General features: G+C 33.6%; 1 pseudogene; it reads right to left on the bottom strand.

The window, feature by feature from the left end:
- The window catches only part of LOC100914274, a 30,782-nt pseudogene extending 14,779 nt beyond the window's left edge, over positions 1 to 16,003 (bottom strand).
- Between the last annotated feature and the right edge of the window lie 478 nt (positions 16,004 to 16,481).

Here is a 16,481-nt window from a genome sequence, read left to right on the forward strand (position 1 = left end):
GTAAAATGGGAAGGTTGTACTACATGAGCATAGGCTATGAGATCATAGGCTATGTATCATATATAACCTTTATCTTGCTATGTTTTATACTTTTCTTTCTGTGTTTATGCTTCTTTGCTATATATTGTTTAATTATTTCACTCATATCTGACTCTTTGTGACACTATTTGTGATTTTCTTGGCAGAGATATCCTTCTTAAGCTCATTTTACAGATGAAGAAACTAAGGCAAATAGGATTAAGTAACTTGTTTAGTAAGTGTCATCAAGACTGGATTTGAACTCGGGAAGTTGAGTCAAAGTCTTGACTTCAAGACTACCTTTCTGTTCACTGTATGCCTTAGCTGTCTTTACGGTATATAATAGCTAATATTTCTTTTTTTTATAAAACTTTTTATTTTTAAAAATATGCACGGATAATTTGACAACATTGACCTCATAGTCTTGTGTTTCAGATTTTTTCCTCCTTCCCCCCCACCCCCTTCCCTAGATGGAAAGCAATTCAATATATGTTAAACATGTTAAAATATATGTTAAATCCAATGTGTATAAGCATATTTATACAATTCTCTTGTGCACAAGAGAAATGAGATCAGAAAAAGAAAGTAAATGAGTAAGAAAACAAAATGCAAGCAAACAACAACAAAAAGAGTGAGAATGTTATGTTGTGATCCATATTCAGTTCCTATAGTCCTATAGATGAATAGCTAACATTTCTATAGAATTATGTGCCAGACACTGTGATAAACATTTTACAAATATCTCATTTGATTCTCACAACAACCCAAGGAAATAGGTACTATTATTATCCTTTTTTTTTTTTTTTTACAGATGAGGAAACTGAGGCAAATTGGAGTTAAAAGACTTAGATCTTTCTGACTCCAGACCTAGAACTCAATCCTCAGGGTTGTCTACTTAGTCATGTTTTGAAGGAAATATTTGAAGGAAATATGCTGAAAGAAATAGTAAGTGTTGTGAGCTTCTGCATGTGACCAATGTATATTATATAAAAATTACAAGTGATATTTAGTATCCTCTGCATAAGATTTGTGTCTTTGGTCTATTATAAACCTTGTTTTCATATACACTATTATTATGTGCTATGTTTTCTGTTTGTTGCCCATAGTAAAGCTAATTATACAAAATTCCAGTGAGAATGCCATGAGTTAGTTACATAATTTGCATGATTATGGATAGTTGGAATGATCATGTTTGATTATATTATATGATCATGTTAATGATGTATATTCAAAGATATTCAAGTATACTCCATGTAATTTTCTCAGATTATAAATTCTTTCCTAAGGAGAGAATTTAGGGAGACAATAAGGTTTCTTGTTGGTGAAAACATGCAAAAAAAGTCAGTTCACTTATTTGTTTATTTTGAATGTGTAGTGAAAAAAAAATGGTAACCTGGGGATACAGAGAACAATGACTTCTTTTCTTTGGTTTATCTTTTGTTCTAATTTAAATTTGTATGGATGTTTGTATGCTTTACCTGTGTGTTTTCTGGTCATATTTATTCTCTATGTACATGACATCTTCATCCCTTTAATGGCATCAATCTATTGGAAAATGTCACTTTGTAGAGATGTGCATATTTTCTTGTTGCTTTCTTTGGAGGGAAATTGGAGATCCAAAGAAGTTAAGTGTCTGGGCTGTTCAGGAAATTAGTGGAAGAATCCCAAAGCTTGCCTCCTTCAGGGATTAGTTTATGTGCCTTCTCTTATGGGAAGCTTTTTCTGGTGTCTTTAATTGGTGGTGCTCTCTCTATCCATAAATTAACATATATAATATATGTGTATTTATACACATACACACACATATATTCTCTCTCTCTCTCTCTCTCTCTCTCACACACACACACACACACACCTATGTATTTATATATGGTAGAATGAAAGCATTTTGAGGGCAAGAATTTGTTTAATTTGATTTTATATTTGTATACCTGATATCTATTGTACAGTGTCTTGCATGTGATAGAAATTTGATTAATTCTTGTTGGTACTTTTTGGAATGGTTAGATTGGATACAGAACAAGTTGCCCCCAGAAAGTTGGGGTTTTTGTTTAATTCCTAAAGAATTTATCAAATATTTACAAAGGATCATATCTTGGGAGGACTGATTTCATGTTTGGATATCCACTGCTGCATTCCCTTTAGAATAATATTAATAAGAAATCTATTGACATTTTCTCACTAGCCCTCTTGTGTTCTTTAATTATACATGTGTTCTCTAGATTATCCCTTTCCTCTTCTATCCTCATTTCTCTCCATTTCAAATTCAATGACTTTTTCCCCAGGGTTTATTCTCCTTGAATTCAGAATTCTACTTCCTTCTTGAAACTCTTTTTTTTTTTTTTTTTTTTGTGGATTTCTGTAAAATGCATTCTTTGTTGATAGGTCCTCTTCCTTCTTCCTTAGCCCCTAAATATAAGGCACTCCTGAACTTCTGAACTTCCTAAGATATTTTACTTATTTCTCTACATATGACTCCCAAATCTCTCTGGTTGTGACATCTTCTGAATTCCACTCTTGCATTTTCAACCAGCTCTGGAGTACTTAATTGTCCCTTAAATTAAATGTGAAAATTGAACTATCTCCTCCCAAATACTCCCTATGACATCTCAATTCTCCTTCTGACTTTATTACTTTTGATGGAATTATACTTTCCCTATCACTTAGGGTCAAAGTGTTAGCTTTATCTTCTTCCTTACTTATGAAGTATAATCAGTTATTAAATCCAGTGCATTCTTTGTTTGGAATACCTCTATCATCTTCCCCCAGGTTTTCTTCCCCACTACCATAAACCTTTAATCTTTAATTATTGACATAGCTTCATAACTGGTTTTCCATCAATTTTTCCCCTAACTAATGAATCATGAGGATCATCATTAAAGTAGTCTTTCCAAAGCATGTTTTAATTCATTTATCTGCTGCAAATCTTCAATGGTTTCCCTATTAATAAACTCCTATCTCCTCGTGACTATGAATAAACATATTCATCTAGAATCTACCCATAACTCATTATTTATTCATCAAATATTCATTTATTTTCTTGGTAATTTAATCATTTTAATAATAAGGGCAGAGAGTTATTAATAAAAAGGAGGGTCATGTGGCAATCTCTCTTAAACCAAAGACAATCACGGTGGCAGTTCATATATCTTTCAAAGAGAAGGTGTTCCTGAGGGCTGGCAATTAACTCTGATTGGATAATACAATGGAAGATGAACTATGTTAAAATGTCTGGCTAAAAGTGACAGCATGTCACCCTTGGATGGAGAAATATATCTATACTAGACTACCCACCTATCTATTCAAAGAATGCATATTGCAACCAAGTCTGAGAAGAACAAAATAACTTTTGCCAGGCTGGGGTCTTGAACAAGAAAGTAAGTACTATCATTATCAGCGATTTCCTTTAAGAGACAGCTTTTAAAATTGGGACTTTGGAAGAAAGGGAGAGCTTTAGATCTCCTTAAGATATTGCCTCTTAATAATTATTTCTTTCAGGGCAGTTAGGTAACACAGTGGATAAAGCATCAGTCCTGAAGTCAGGAGGACCTGAATTCAAATCTGGTCTCAGACACTTAACACTTTCTAGCTGTGTGACTCTGGGCAAGTCACTTAACCCCAATTGCCTCAGGAAAAAAAAGAAAAAATCATTTTTCTCATTTCCCCATTGATTCTATTGAGGGGCAAAGCTATCTCAAAGAATCACTAACTGATATGATAAACACTTCATGTAGGATGTCTAATTATGGGCCTTAGGAAGTGAGACAATGTAAGGGAAGGATGGATGATACTTTGACAAAATCACAGAGGGCATCAAATATTTATTGAGTCCTTAATTTCTATCGAAACCTTCCACTATATCCCTACACCAATTTTATAACTTGGAGAAGAAAGAGTATTCCTATACTCACATATGACTTACACTTTGCTCATTCTGTTACTTTCTACCTGGAATATTTCCTCCTATATTCTCAAACTGATATTATACTTGGCCTTCAGGATCCTGCTGAAATCTCATCTCTTCCACAAAATCATCTGAACTGAAAATGATTTCTTCCTCTGAAGTCTTGTTTCTGAATACAAAATTCATACATTTCTTTAAGGTATATCACAAACCACCTTATTTTATGCCTATTTCTGTGCATATTGTGTCTCTTTTAAGTCAATTCAATTCAATTGTGAGCAGGCATAGGAAGAGGAGGTTAAAGGAAGAGGTAAATGTACTTTTTTTGTTGTTTTTGTTGAATGGTTTCCAGAAGATTTCTTTAGACTGTTTACTGTACTATAAGAAGAAAAGAATTCATTTTGCAAGACAATATGGGATCTAAGGGCATGTATCATAGCACAGAGAAGTCAGTTACTTAAAAAAAAAATGACTTGAGAACAATTCCTATTTAATATTATTCAATGTTAGATATTGAACCAATGTGAGAGATTGTCTAATCCAAATCTCTAAACTTTAGGAAGAAATGGAGTCCCCAAACAAAAAAAAAAATTTTTTTTTGAATGCAAGAAAGATTTTATCTTACATTCTTGCAAGAATAGGTGCCTAGATTAGTAGACTCATCCCCAAACAAATGAAATGAGTTGGGCAGGAAAAAAAATAACAATAGATGACAATATATGTAGCTTTATAGGGTTCTTAAATTATTATATGCAAAATCTTATCTGACTTTTACAGAAACCTTTTGAGGTAATGCAAATATTATATTTTTACAAATAAGGAAACTAGCTGGGATTATTTACTGCAGCCTAGGATCTGTATCTATTAAATCTTAGAGATGAGATTTGAACCCAGTCATTTTACACCCTCAAATTCAACATTTTTCACACTTAGAATACCTTGCTGAGAATCCAAATTTATTTGCTCTCAGGTCAGCATTTTTTTCCTACAGAGTCACAGAATTCTTGTGATCTTCACTTCTCTTATTTCTGTCTATAACCTCTCAGATAACTTCTATTTTCCTTAATTTTTGATTACTTATTTCTTTTATAATTTATATTTAGATAATTTATAATTTTTAAATGATTGAAAATTATTTTTATTTATAGAGAGGCAACGTGATATAGTTGAAGAATATAAATGTTGGGAAGATTTGACTTTAAATATTGCCTCTAACACATACTTGACTTTAGGTAAGTCATAACCTCTCAGGCAATTCTCTAAATCTGTCATTTACAGATCAAATACTGTCCTTGCCTTACTTATACCAACAAAATTACATATCTTATCTCTTTTTATTTATTGAAGTCTTTCTGCTTTCTCCTCTAGTTGCTAGTGTTTTTTAAAAAAATAATTTCTCAAATGATTTTGCATTTACTTAATATGTGTAAATATTGTACACTTCTTTCTGTAGAATGTCAACTCCTTGAAAGCAGGTTTTTTTGGTCATTATTTAGCACAATAACTTGCACATAGCTGGTACTTAATAAATTCTTAGGAAAAGTCAGTTATTTCAAAATTTCTATTATATCTAGTTAATATTATTTTTCTTCTCTATCTTAAAAATTATTTCTCTTTAGTGAAATAGAATTATGAAAGACAGTTAGTGATATAACAATAAAGATTTCCAAGTCAGTGTGAGCACCTATGTGTCTGTGTGACACAAACTCTTAGGAATAAGCATATAATGTGAATATTCTAAGAGTTATTAGATAAAAACCTGACATAATGCATGCATTGGATAGATTTTCTTTTATGATCTGACCTTTTCCTATACATCCTCCCACCCAAATTCTTAAGACTTTTTTGTAGTTAGTCTCTTGACTCATCTACTTTTAATATCTTAAGGCTATTATTCTTCAGAAATTTCCCACTTGGGAAAAAGACTACTGAAAGAGGATATAGTCTTGATAACCTCGTAGTCTAGTAGGTTATACCCTGCTGGAGGAAATAGTGAAACAGACTCCTTTGCCAACTGATTCTTTTTTTTTTTTTAATTTTATATAAATGTTTATTTTCTTTTTAATCAAAACAACTCATGAGACCATATACATATGTATATATAATATATATACATACACACACACACATATACACACACATATATACAAAGGCATAGGATTATAATCTGTGTTGGTGGAATAAAGAATCATATAATATGGATAGGTTTCTTGTGCATTTTAAAACTTTAAATATGGATCAGTATAGGTTGAAAAAAAACAATCTCTAAATTTTAATTTTTTTTTAATTTAATAGCCTTTTATTTACAGGATATATGCATGGGTAACTTTACAGCATTAACAATTGCCAAACCTCTTGTTCCAATTTTTCACCTCTTACCCCCCACCCCCTCCCCCAGATGGCAGGATGACCAGTAGATGTTAAGTACATTAAAATATAAATTAGATACACAATAAGTATACATGACCAAAACGTTATTTTGCTGTACAAAAAGAATCAGACTCTGAAATATTGTACAATTAGCTTGTGAAGGAAATCAAAAATGCAGGTGTGCATAAATATAGGGATTGGGAATTCAATGTAATGGTTTTTAGTCATCTCCCAGAGTCCTTTCTCTGGGTGTAGCTGGTTCAGTTCATTACTGCTCCATTGGAAAATGATTTGGTTGATCTCATTGCTGAGGATGGCCAGGTCCATCAGAACTGGTCATCATATAGTATTGTTGTTGAAGTATATAATGATCTCCTGGTCCTGCTCATTTCACTCAGCATCAGTTCGTGTAAGTCTCTCCAGGCCGCCAACTGATTCTTTATATTGTATGGAAATACCCTCATCTCTGACTGGGCTTTTTTTTCTCACCATAGCAGCAGATAGACTCGATCTGAATGGTTCATAGAACCATAGATTTTTAGAAGAAGACTTCCAACATCATCTGTTCCAATATTTCATTTTTGCAGATAAACTGAATTCTTGAGAGATTAGATGATTTGTTCAAAATCCCATGAACAGTAAACGGTAAGGAGAGTGGAGGGGATTTGAATTCTAGTCCCCTAATGCCAAGTCCAGTATACACTATATCTTTGAAAATATATTGACATTTGATGGACTCCTTATTTTCATAGTTACTTCAACTTCAACTTCAGTTTCAAAGGTTATACTGTTTAATTTGAGCAAGCATATTCCTACAGCTGCACACACCAATCATTATACAATTTCTGTCTGAATAATCAATCAATCAGTAAATATTTACTAAATGCCTCTATGGTGGACAGTCAGGAGCTGTGCTATGTGCTAGAGATACAAAAATAGATAAAATACAGTCCCTATTATCAAGCATCTTACAATCTAATAGAGATATTTACAAGCTAATGGATGGAGAACTTGCTTTGTATTAAGGCAACTCTTTCTACATGTAGACAGATCTACTTATTTAGAATTATTTTCCTATATCAAGCAAAGTTTCTTTTCTGTAGCTATCATCCACTGTTCCTTATTCTGACTTTTAAGGTAAAAAAAAAAAAAAAAAAAAAAAAAAAAAGCCCAGGCCCTCTTCTATAAAATGGGTACTTACATACATGGAGAAGAAGACTTTGGGAAGAGACCATAGAGGATTCCATGTAGTGAATAGTGTTGCTGTTTATCTCTTCACTATTCCAGTCACAATTCTTTGCTCTTGCCACAGTTTGTAAATCTCCTCTTCAAAATGTGGGGAATAATACTGTAGATGGGATCATACCAGGTCAAAAGACAGGGAAATTATCCCTTTGCTTGCTTTGGACACTTAGCTTTTGGTAATGCAGCCTAGGATCATTTTAGCATTTTTCTTTGCCAGGTTACTTATTGGCTCATATTAAATAGTCATTTCATTATCCCTCTCTCCTCAGTGAAAGTTCTTTTTTTTTTTTTTTTATAACAAGAAAACCCCTTCATTTTTTATACTGTACAATTGATTTTTTGGACATATATCAATATTTATATTTATTGCTATTATATTATGTCTATTATATTACCTGTCAGTCTTTCTTCCTTCTTTTTAAACTCTTTATTTAGTAATATCATTTATTTCAATGGATTCAATTAAACTTCTGATGATAGCTCCTGAATCTATATTCAATGGGAGTTCTTGTCTGAGCCCTAGACCTACAATTCTAGTTGAGAAGTGAACATGTCCACCTGGATGTCTTACCAACATCTCATACTCAATGTATTTAAAATGAACTTATCTTCTTCAAAAAATCTCTCTCTCTTCTCAATTTCCCCATTTTTATTAATGATACTACTTTTCTTCTAGCCACTCAAATTCAAATTAACTCATTAATTAATTAATCAGATTAAGACTATTCTTTTCACTCCTACCCATTATATCCAGTTGCCAAATTAGACCTTGATATGATGTGTTCCGTCCCTTCCTTACATTCCTTTTTCACTCTCATTATGTTAGTTAGCTAAGGCTCTCCCTCATCATCACTTGCTTGGATTTATTATCATGGCCTCTCAGATGGCTTCTATCCCCCTAATTTCTTTTTTCTAAGAGCCATCTTTCACAAAGTTGGTAAAATAATCTTTGTTATAAACTAGACTAGTCATATCATCCCTTTACTCAGGAAACTTCAAGGGTTCTCCATTGCTTAAAGGTGAACATGTAAGTCTTCATCTAGCTTTTAAAGACTTCCACAGTTTGGGTCCAAGCCTACAAAAGGCAGCTGTAACAGAGAGAATTTGAACTTAGTTGGCAGTTCACTTAACCTTCCTAGGTCTCAATTTTCTTGTTTATAAAATAAATATGTTGTAATAATCTCTAAGGTTTATTATAGCTCTAAAATCTCTGATTCTACCTTTGCAGTCTTATTTCATACTGCCTCCTTCCAGTCAAATGAGACCACTGACTCTTTTTGAGCTTGTCCTACTGGTTCATAAATCCATAGTTATTTGTGTCCCCCAAACCCCCTTGTATTGCCATGCCTAGAAATAATGACCTCTGAAATGCTGTCTGTTGAAATTCTTCTTTCTCTTCAATTTAGAACTAGAAGGGAGACAGCTCAGATGCTGCTTCATCCTTGAGCCCCCCCAACAGAAAGTGACAACCCTCAGGATAAGATTATTTCTCCCAGCTCAAATTTTTCACATCATTTCATCTAGATCCTTCCCATACACTGATCTAATTTGCCCTTGTATTATGCTTTTTTGTTCCTCCACCATGAGGCTGTAGGCCTCATGATGACAAAAATGGTGTCATTTTTTCACCCTCTCATTCAAAACACTTAGCAAAGTACTCAATCACCATAGTTATTTAAATAATCTTTGTGGAATTGAATTGAACTGGATTTGATTTGGAATAATAAATGACACATACAGATCTTTAAGGTTTACGAAACATTTTACATAATATCATTTGATCCTAATTAATTAGAAAGAAGCACAACCATCAACCACGAGTGCTAATTAATTCCTTACTATGTGCCAAGCATTGGGGTAGTTCTGGGAGCACAAAGACAAAAAAATGGAATGACCCTTTCCCTCAGAGAGCTTATAATAAGTAAAGTATCCATGCCTATATAAATATATACAAAATATTTTTGAAGGGAATAGACTTTTGATTACATTGGTATAGGGAACCACTGACAAGAAAACTGTTTCTCCCAAAACAGACTGATATTTGCTTTATTGCTTATGGCATTCAACTATTACCTAGGACTCTTGAGACACTCAGTGATTTGCCTGGAATCATGTTGATATTTTGTGTCAGAAGCAGGTCTTGAATCTAAAACTTCCTAATTAGGAGGCTTTTATTAAGTTTCCTTTTATTAACTATGTCATATTGCCTTTCATACAAAATATATATTGAATACTAGATCATTTCATTTGAAAGTTCAAACAGGTCTCATGAGTTGAACTTTGAAGGAATCCAGAGATTTTTAAGAGGAAAGAGAGAGTTCTTGTTAAGGCAAAAAGGGGTGACTTCCTTTGTATCATGTCTCCCTTTATCTCCATCTAATTTCCATGTAGTCTGTCAAAGATAAGAAAATGAGCATACTAGATAATTAAATTATCTCTGTCTCTGTCACTCTCATCTATGTCTCTGTCTGTTTCTCTCCTCCCTACTATATCAATATACATCATATTATCCAAGATTAATTAAAAATTCCAGCAAGTATATTTTCTTCTTCTTTTTTTTAATTATAGCTTTTTATTTACAAGATATATGCATGGGTAATTTTTCAGCATTAACCCTTACAAAACCTTTTGTTCCAATTTTTCCCCTTCTTCCCCCCACTCCCTCCCCCATATGGCAGGTAGATCAATACATGTTAAATATGTTAAAGTATATATATATATATATATATATATATATATATATAGTCCATACAGTTATTTCGGCAAGTGTATTTTTAAGGGTCTCCAAGGGAATCAAAGGCCAAATTTGTTGGGCATGTATGATTTAGAATTGTAAACTTTCTTTTTCTTTATTTTTTACCTAACAATATTTTGTTTTTCCAATAACATGTTAAGATAGTTTTCAGCATTCATTTTTGTAAGATTTTGAATTTAAAATGTTTTTATCCCTCCCTCCCCTCTCCCCAAGACAGCAAGCAATCTGATATAGGTTATACATGTACAATCATTTTGAATATATTTCCATATAGTCTGTAGTCTGTAGAGGGTCTGTAGAGAGCCAGAACTCTGGAGAAGTATACTTAAAGCAAGGTGTTAACTCAGTGGAATTGATGAGATGATGGTTCTCTAATTCACACATATTCAGTATACTGTAATGATGTAATTATAATAGGGTATTAAAAGTGGGGACAAAGTCAGACTCAGAGGGAGACTGGTTGAGACTGTCAGACTGTCAGACTGCTAGAGGAGACTGGGTCAGACTGAGATTGGGTCAGACTATGACAGATACAGTCTGTGTAAGAGACAGTAAAGACTTTGGATTCTATTCTTGCCCATTCTCAAGGACAAGATGTCTAGCTCGGACATTACATTAGTCATGTTATAAAAGAAAGATCAGAACAAAAGGGAAAAAACACAAGAAGAAAAAAACCACACAAATAAATAGAAAGAGTATGTTTTGATCTGCATTCAGAAATCAGTTTTTTCTTTGGATATGGATAGTATCTTCCATTATAAATCTTTTGGAATTGTCTAAGATGATTGTAGTGCCCAGAAGAAATAACTTTATTATTGTTAATCATCACATAATATGGATGTTAATGTGTACAGTGTTCTGGTTCTGCTCACTTCACTTAGCATCAATTTGTGTAAATCTTCCCAGGCTTTTCTGAAATAGGCCTGCTCACCATTTCTTGTAGAATGATAATATTCCATTTATATTCATATACCATAATTTATTCAGTCATTCTCCAACTGAATGGCATCCACTTAATTTTAATTCCTTGCCACTGCAAAAAGAGCTGCTACAAACATTTCTCACATGATCTCCTTGGGGTGCAGATCCAGTAGTGACACTGTTGGATCAAAGGGTATGCACAGTTCGATAGTCCTTTGGATATAGTTCCAAACTGCTCTTCAGAATGGCTGGATCAAGAACTGTACACTTTCAGAGATAAAGTATTAGACAATTATACCTTACTTGTGTGATCATGGCCACCCAATGATTTCATATCTTTGAGCCTTTATTCCTCTGTTTATCAAATGAGGAAATTAAATCACATGGTCTCTAGGGTCTCTTCTAGCTATTGTTTTGTAATTCAATAATTGTTCATGCATTTGCTTTGCAAAATACAGATTTGAAATAGTTATTGGAGAAAAGTAGAATTTCTGAAAGCATGAGTTATCCATTTGATCTGCTCACTCTATTCCAGATCATGTTATTTCCAGAATCAAAGAAGGCTTGAAAAACAAACAATTAAAACAAAACAAAACAAAACAAAACAAACAAGACAAAACAAACCTTTCATTTTACTAAGGAGACCAAGGCTTCAAGGGACGAGGTAAATTCATTAGTGAAAGAAATCAGTTTTCCTGAAGGAGGAACTCATGCTAAATCATCTTGCTTCCTGTAGTAGGGCACCCAATTAGAGACATGGCCACACAAGGAACTTTCCTCCTTTGCCACAGGCAGACCAGAGACTAATTTCTCTTGTTGAACTTGAAAGTGAGACTGAAAAAAAACAAAAAACAAAAAACCTCTCTCTGACCTCAAGCCTCAAGGGAAGAGGTTGGTTACAGAAGGATTGCTTTAGGGCTTAAAGGAAAAATGTAATAAACCTGCATTTCCCCCCTCCTTTCCAATAAGCCTGATCCCTACCTCCAACCTCTAGTTAGGTAATAGGGTCCCGACTGGGGCTAAAAACTGCAAAGTGACCTTAAAAGCTATGGGCAACAACTTCAGCACAGTGTATCTATTATTTTTGGAAGCTATGCCCTTCCCTGAAATTCTGCCCTCTGTATTTATCCGGGAAGTAGGCAAAGAGTAGAACACAGAAAATGCCAAGGGCAGGAGCCTCTGTGGGCAAGGAGGCAATAGATTCATGCAAGGAAGGCCTGAGTGTGCCAGGAAGACTTTATTCCAGTAGGGCTCCCATTTTTAAAATGAACACTGGTCATTCAAAGTCCAAAGAAGGCTTGACTAACCTTCTTAGCATTTTTTCCCATTAACACAGCTAGGGATTCAGTCTTTTAAGTCATAATAGAGAATGCCTCACCTTTTCCATTTCACTCAATGTATTTTCTCTTGTTTTCCCAAGTGATCTTTTTCTTATTTATTTATTTTAAACATTATTTTCTTTTAAAATTTTGAATTCCATATTCTCTTCCTCTCTCCCACCTTTCCCCCACCTACCGAGAAGGCAAAAAATATATCATTATATATGTGAAATCATGCAAAATATATTTCCATATTAGCCATATCACACACACACACACACACAAAGAGTGAGAAACTTATACTTCAATTTACACTCAGAGTTAATCATTTCTCTGGAGGTGGATAACATTTTTTCATTATGCATCCTTTGAAATTGTCTTGGATCACAGTATTGATTGAAGTAGCCACACAATAATCTTCTGGTTCTTCTCACTTCACTTTGCATCACTTTGTATAGGTTTTGCCATCTTTTTTTTTTTTTTTTTCTGAAATCACTCCCTCATCATTTCTTATAACCAATAGTACCACATCACAATCATGCTACAAGAGCAACTTCTCAGTTTTTAGTTCCTTACTATCATAAACAAGCTGCTATTAATATTTTTGTACATATAGATTCTTTTTCTTCGATCTCTTTAGAGGACAAATCTAGTATTGGTATTGCTGTATTAAAGGGTATGCACCATTTTATAAGTTTCAGATTGCTATTTAGAATGGTTGGCTTAGTTCATTATTCCACTAACAATTCATTAATGTATCTTTTTTCCCTCAACCATTCCAGCATTTTTCATTTCTAAAAGGTATGAGGTGATACCTCAGTTTTAATTTGCCTTCTTCTAAATATTAGTGATTTAGTACATTTTTTTCATATGATTGTAGATAGCTTTAATTTTTTCTTCTGAAAACTATTTGTTCATATTCTTTGACCACTCATAATTTGGGGGAATGGCTCTTATTCTTTATTAATTTGACTCTGTTCTATACTCAGTATATTTTTGAGAAATAAGACCTTTATAGAAGAAATTTGCTACATACACACACACACATACACACACACACACACACACACACACACACACACATATATATTAATTCATGGTTATTGGTACCTTTTAGCAAGATGTAGTTTCCCTGATTATTTTTTTTCCAATTAGGTCTATTTTTGCTTTTCCTTGAGATCATGATTTGCTTTTGACTGACATCCTGATTGCTAGCCCTGCCCTCTTCATTTGAAACAGTCCTTCATTTGTTCTAGTCCTTCATTTCAATTCTCCATGTGTCTTTCTGTCTCAAGAATGTCTCTTGTACACAATATACTATTGGATTTTGATTTCCAACCCATTCTGCTATATGCTATATGCTTTTATTCAGTGGACTAGCTTATCCTATTTGCATTCACAGTTATGACCACTAACTGCCTCACAACTGATCTTACAGCTCCCATGGTCTATTTCAGCCCCCAGAGATATGCACTGAGAGAGAGGAAGCACTTGAAAAGTAAATCAAATATGTTTACTTAACAGAAAGGAAACTAGTTTGTCAAGAGTCATAGAATCACAGCGATCTAGAACTGGAAGGTGTGTCTGAGATTAATGTAATTCCTTCATTTTATAGAGGAAGAAACTTAGAACAAAAAACTAAAGCCATTTACTAAGGTCACAATACTAATCAGTGGCAGAATTGGAACTAAAATTAAGTCTACCCTGAATGTAAATCAGCACATGCTATATTCACTTTTAAAATTCTTTTTCTTTTGTTTTCTTTTTCTCTTGTGGTTATTAGTTCTAATTTTTCTCTCCTAAATGTGATTCACAAGAAAAATATGTAAAAAGGAAAATGAATTTACATGAATAAACAAAAAATTAATAAATTTTTAAAAAATTATTTTTAAAATTAAAATTAAAAGAGAAAATAAAATTCAGGTCTCCTGATTTTTAGTTCAGTTCTCTTTCTTTCATTTGGGGTTTTGGGTGACATCACAACTGAGTTATATAAAAATTATCAGATAATCAATCATTTTGGTTTAGGGAAAATTTAAATAAGTGGCATCTGAATTAATTTTATTTTTCTTTATGACTTTACCAATGACATTTTCTCCAATTAAATGGCAAACAGCTTGAGTGTAGCAGCCATAAATTTCAAATTCTTCAGGGTTTAACAAATTGATAAGTATATTGTAGATGTTCATGGAATACTTTAATTAGACCTGAATTTCCTTTGAAAATACAGATTGTGATATCTCTATGTCTTCTGCTTTCAAATCATTTTTGTCCATGAATTCCCATAACTTCTTAAATAATCTACATACTGTGTGTTTCTGTAAGTTCTGGTTTTATATTCCTCCTTTCAATAGGGAGCAAACCTAGAGACTCCAATAGAGAACAGGTAGGTAGAGGCTGGAGAATTTTCCTGCTTTTTACAATATTTTCTGCCACATGGTTATATAAAAATTACATAATATCCTTACTTTTCAATCTCTTTTTAATTTTAATTTAATTTAATTTTTATTTTTAGTCCCAAATTCTCTCTTTTCCTTCACCCTTTCCCCACTAATTGAGAAGACAAGAAATATAATACATATCATGCATATGAAATATTACAAAATATGTTTTTATATTCTCTTTAATTTCATCAATTAAAAATTGGTAACAAAGATAGTATTAATTTGGAATTATGAGAGGATCAGTTATATAAATTCAGAATTATCTAATAGGCATTGACTATCTATAAAATACTAAATATTCAAATGAAAACTGAAGAATTTAATTATCTGATTGCTTTAAAATATTTAGCTATTTGGCAGCATAGAAATTGCCTGAATAGATTCAGTATTAAAAATACTTCCTAAATCATAAAAACTATGTAAATGAACGTGAACAATCACTGATGATCACCAAAACATAAGGATATACTGGAACCAGATCAAAATAGTTCACGAGAGTCCATTCTAATATTTTTAGTGTGAGCATTTCTATCTTGGAAATTGGTATATGCCACAATCAAGGCATGATTTATTATTTTATTGCTTGTCCAAAATTAAGAGGAGATGGATAAAATGTTAGCAATGCAAATTAAACTTAAAAGTGTGTCATATGTATATCCTTCTCTCCCCTCCTGTCAGTTATTAAACATATACTCCTTCCAAAAAACCTTTAGTTTCATGAGGTTTATCATGATTCAGGTATAATTTCCCTTCAAGAATGCTAGGGAATTTAGCAACAAGAATGCTAGGGAACAAAATAACAAGAGCCTGCATTAATCTGTGACCCTTCATCGTGTACCTTGCACACAAGGCCCCATTTGCGTAAGCAAGAAGTCTGTGCAAAGACAAATCTTGTGCAAACCTGACCCTTGTGGTCTTTGGCTGATTGGATCTTGGTCAGCTTATTCTTGGGAATGGATGTTGAGGCCTTGGATGTGGGTTCTGCCTCACTGATTACAGGTCTGGGGTACACAGCCTGTAGACACATCATCACACCCCCACCGTCTCAGGCGTTGGGCTCCTGGATACATAAGCTATACATATACCTGTCGTTGGGGCACGTTGGCAAGGGAGATGAGAGAGGTATAAGTCCAGGACAGCAGAAGGAGAGAGAGGAAGAAGGGACAAGATGATGGATGTAACCAAGCAATAAGGCTTCTCTAATTGTATAAGTGGTGTCAATCTATCCAGAGAATTCTGAAGGTTGTAGAGGCGACAATAATTGTGGGTAAGTGCTCAGACTCCAGCTGGTGTCAGCAGGTCTGCACTAGCTGAGGACCCCAACATAAGAACACTGAGCCACTTAAATAGCAGTAAGGACAACTGCTTCAGTATCAACTAGGAGAAACATAAGACAGTCTACTGCTCTGCATATACCGCTTCCTGCTGTGTCTGGCCTCTCTATGACTACATCCCAGCCAAGTACCCCAACTCCCCAAATCTGCTTAGCTAATGAGAGCCAATGA

This window comes from Sarcophilus harrisii, chromosome 1 (genome assembly GCF_902635505.1).
Source record: "Sarcophilus harrisii chromosome 1, mSarHar1.11, whole genome shotgun sequence".
NCBI classification, from domain to species: Eukaryota; Metazoa; Chordata; class Mammalia; order Dasyuromorphia; family Dasyuridae; genus Sarcophilus; species Sarcophilus harrisii.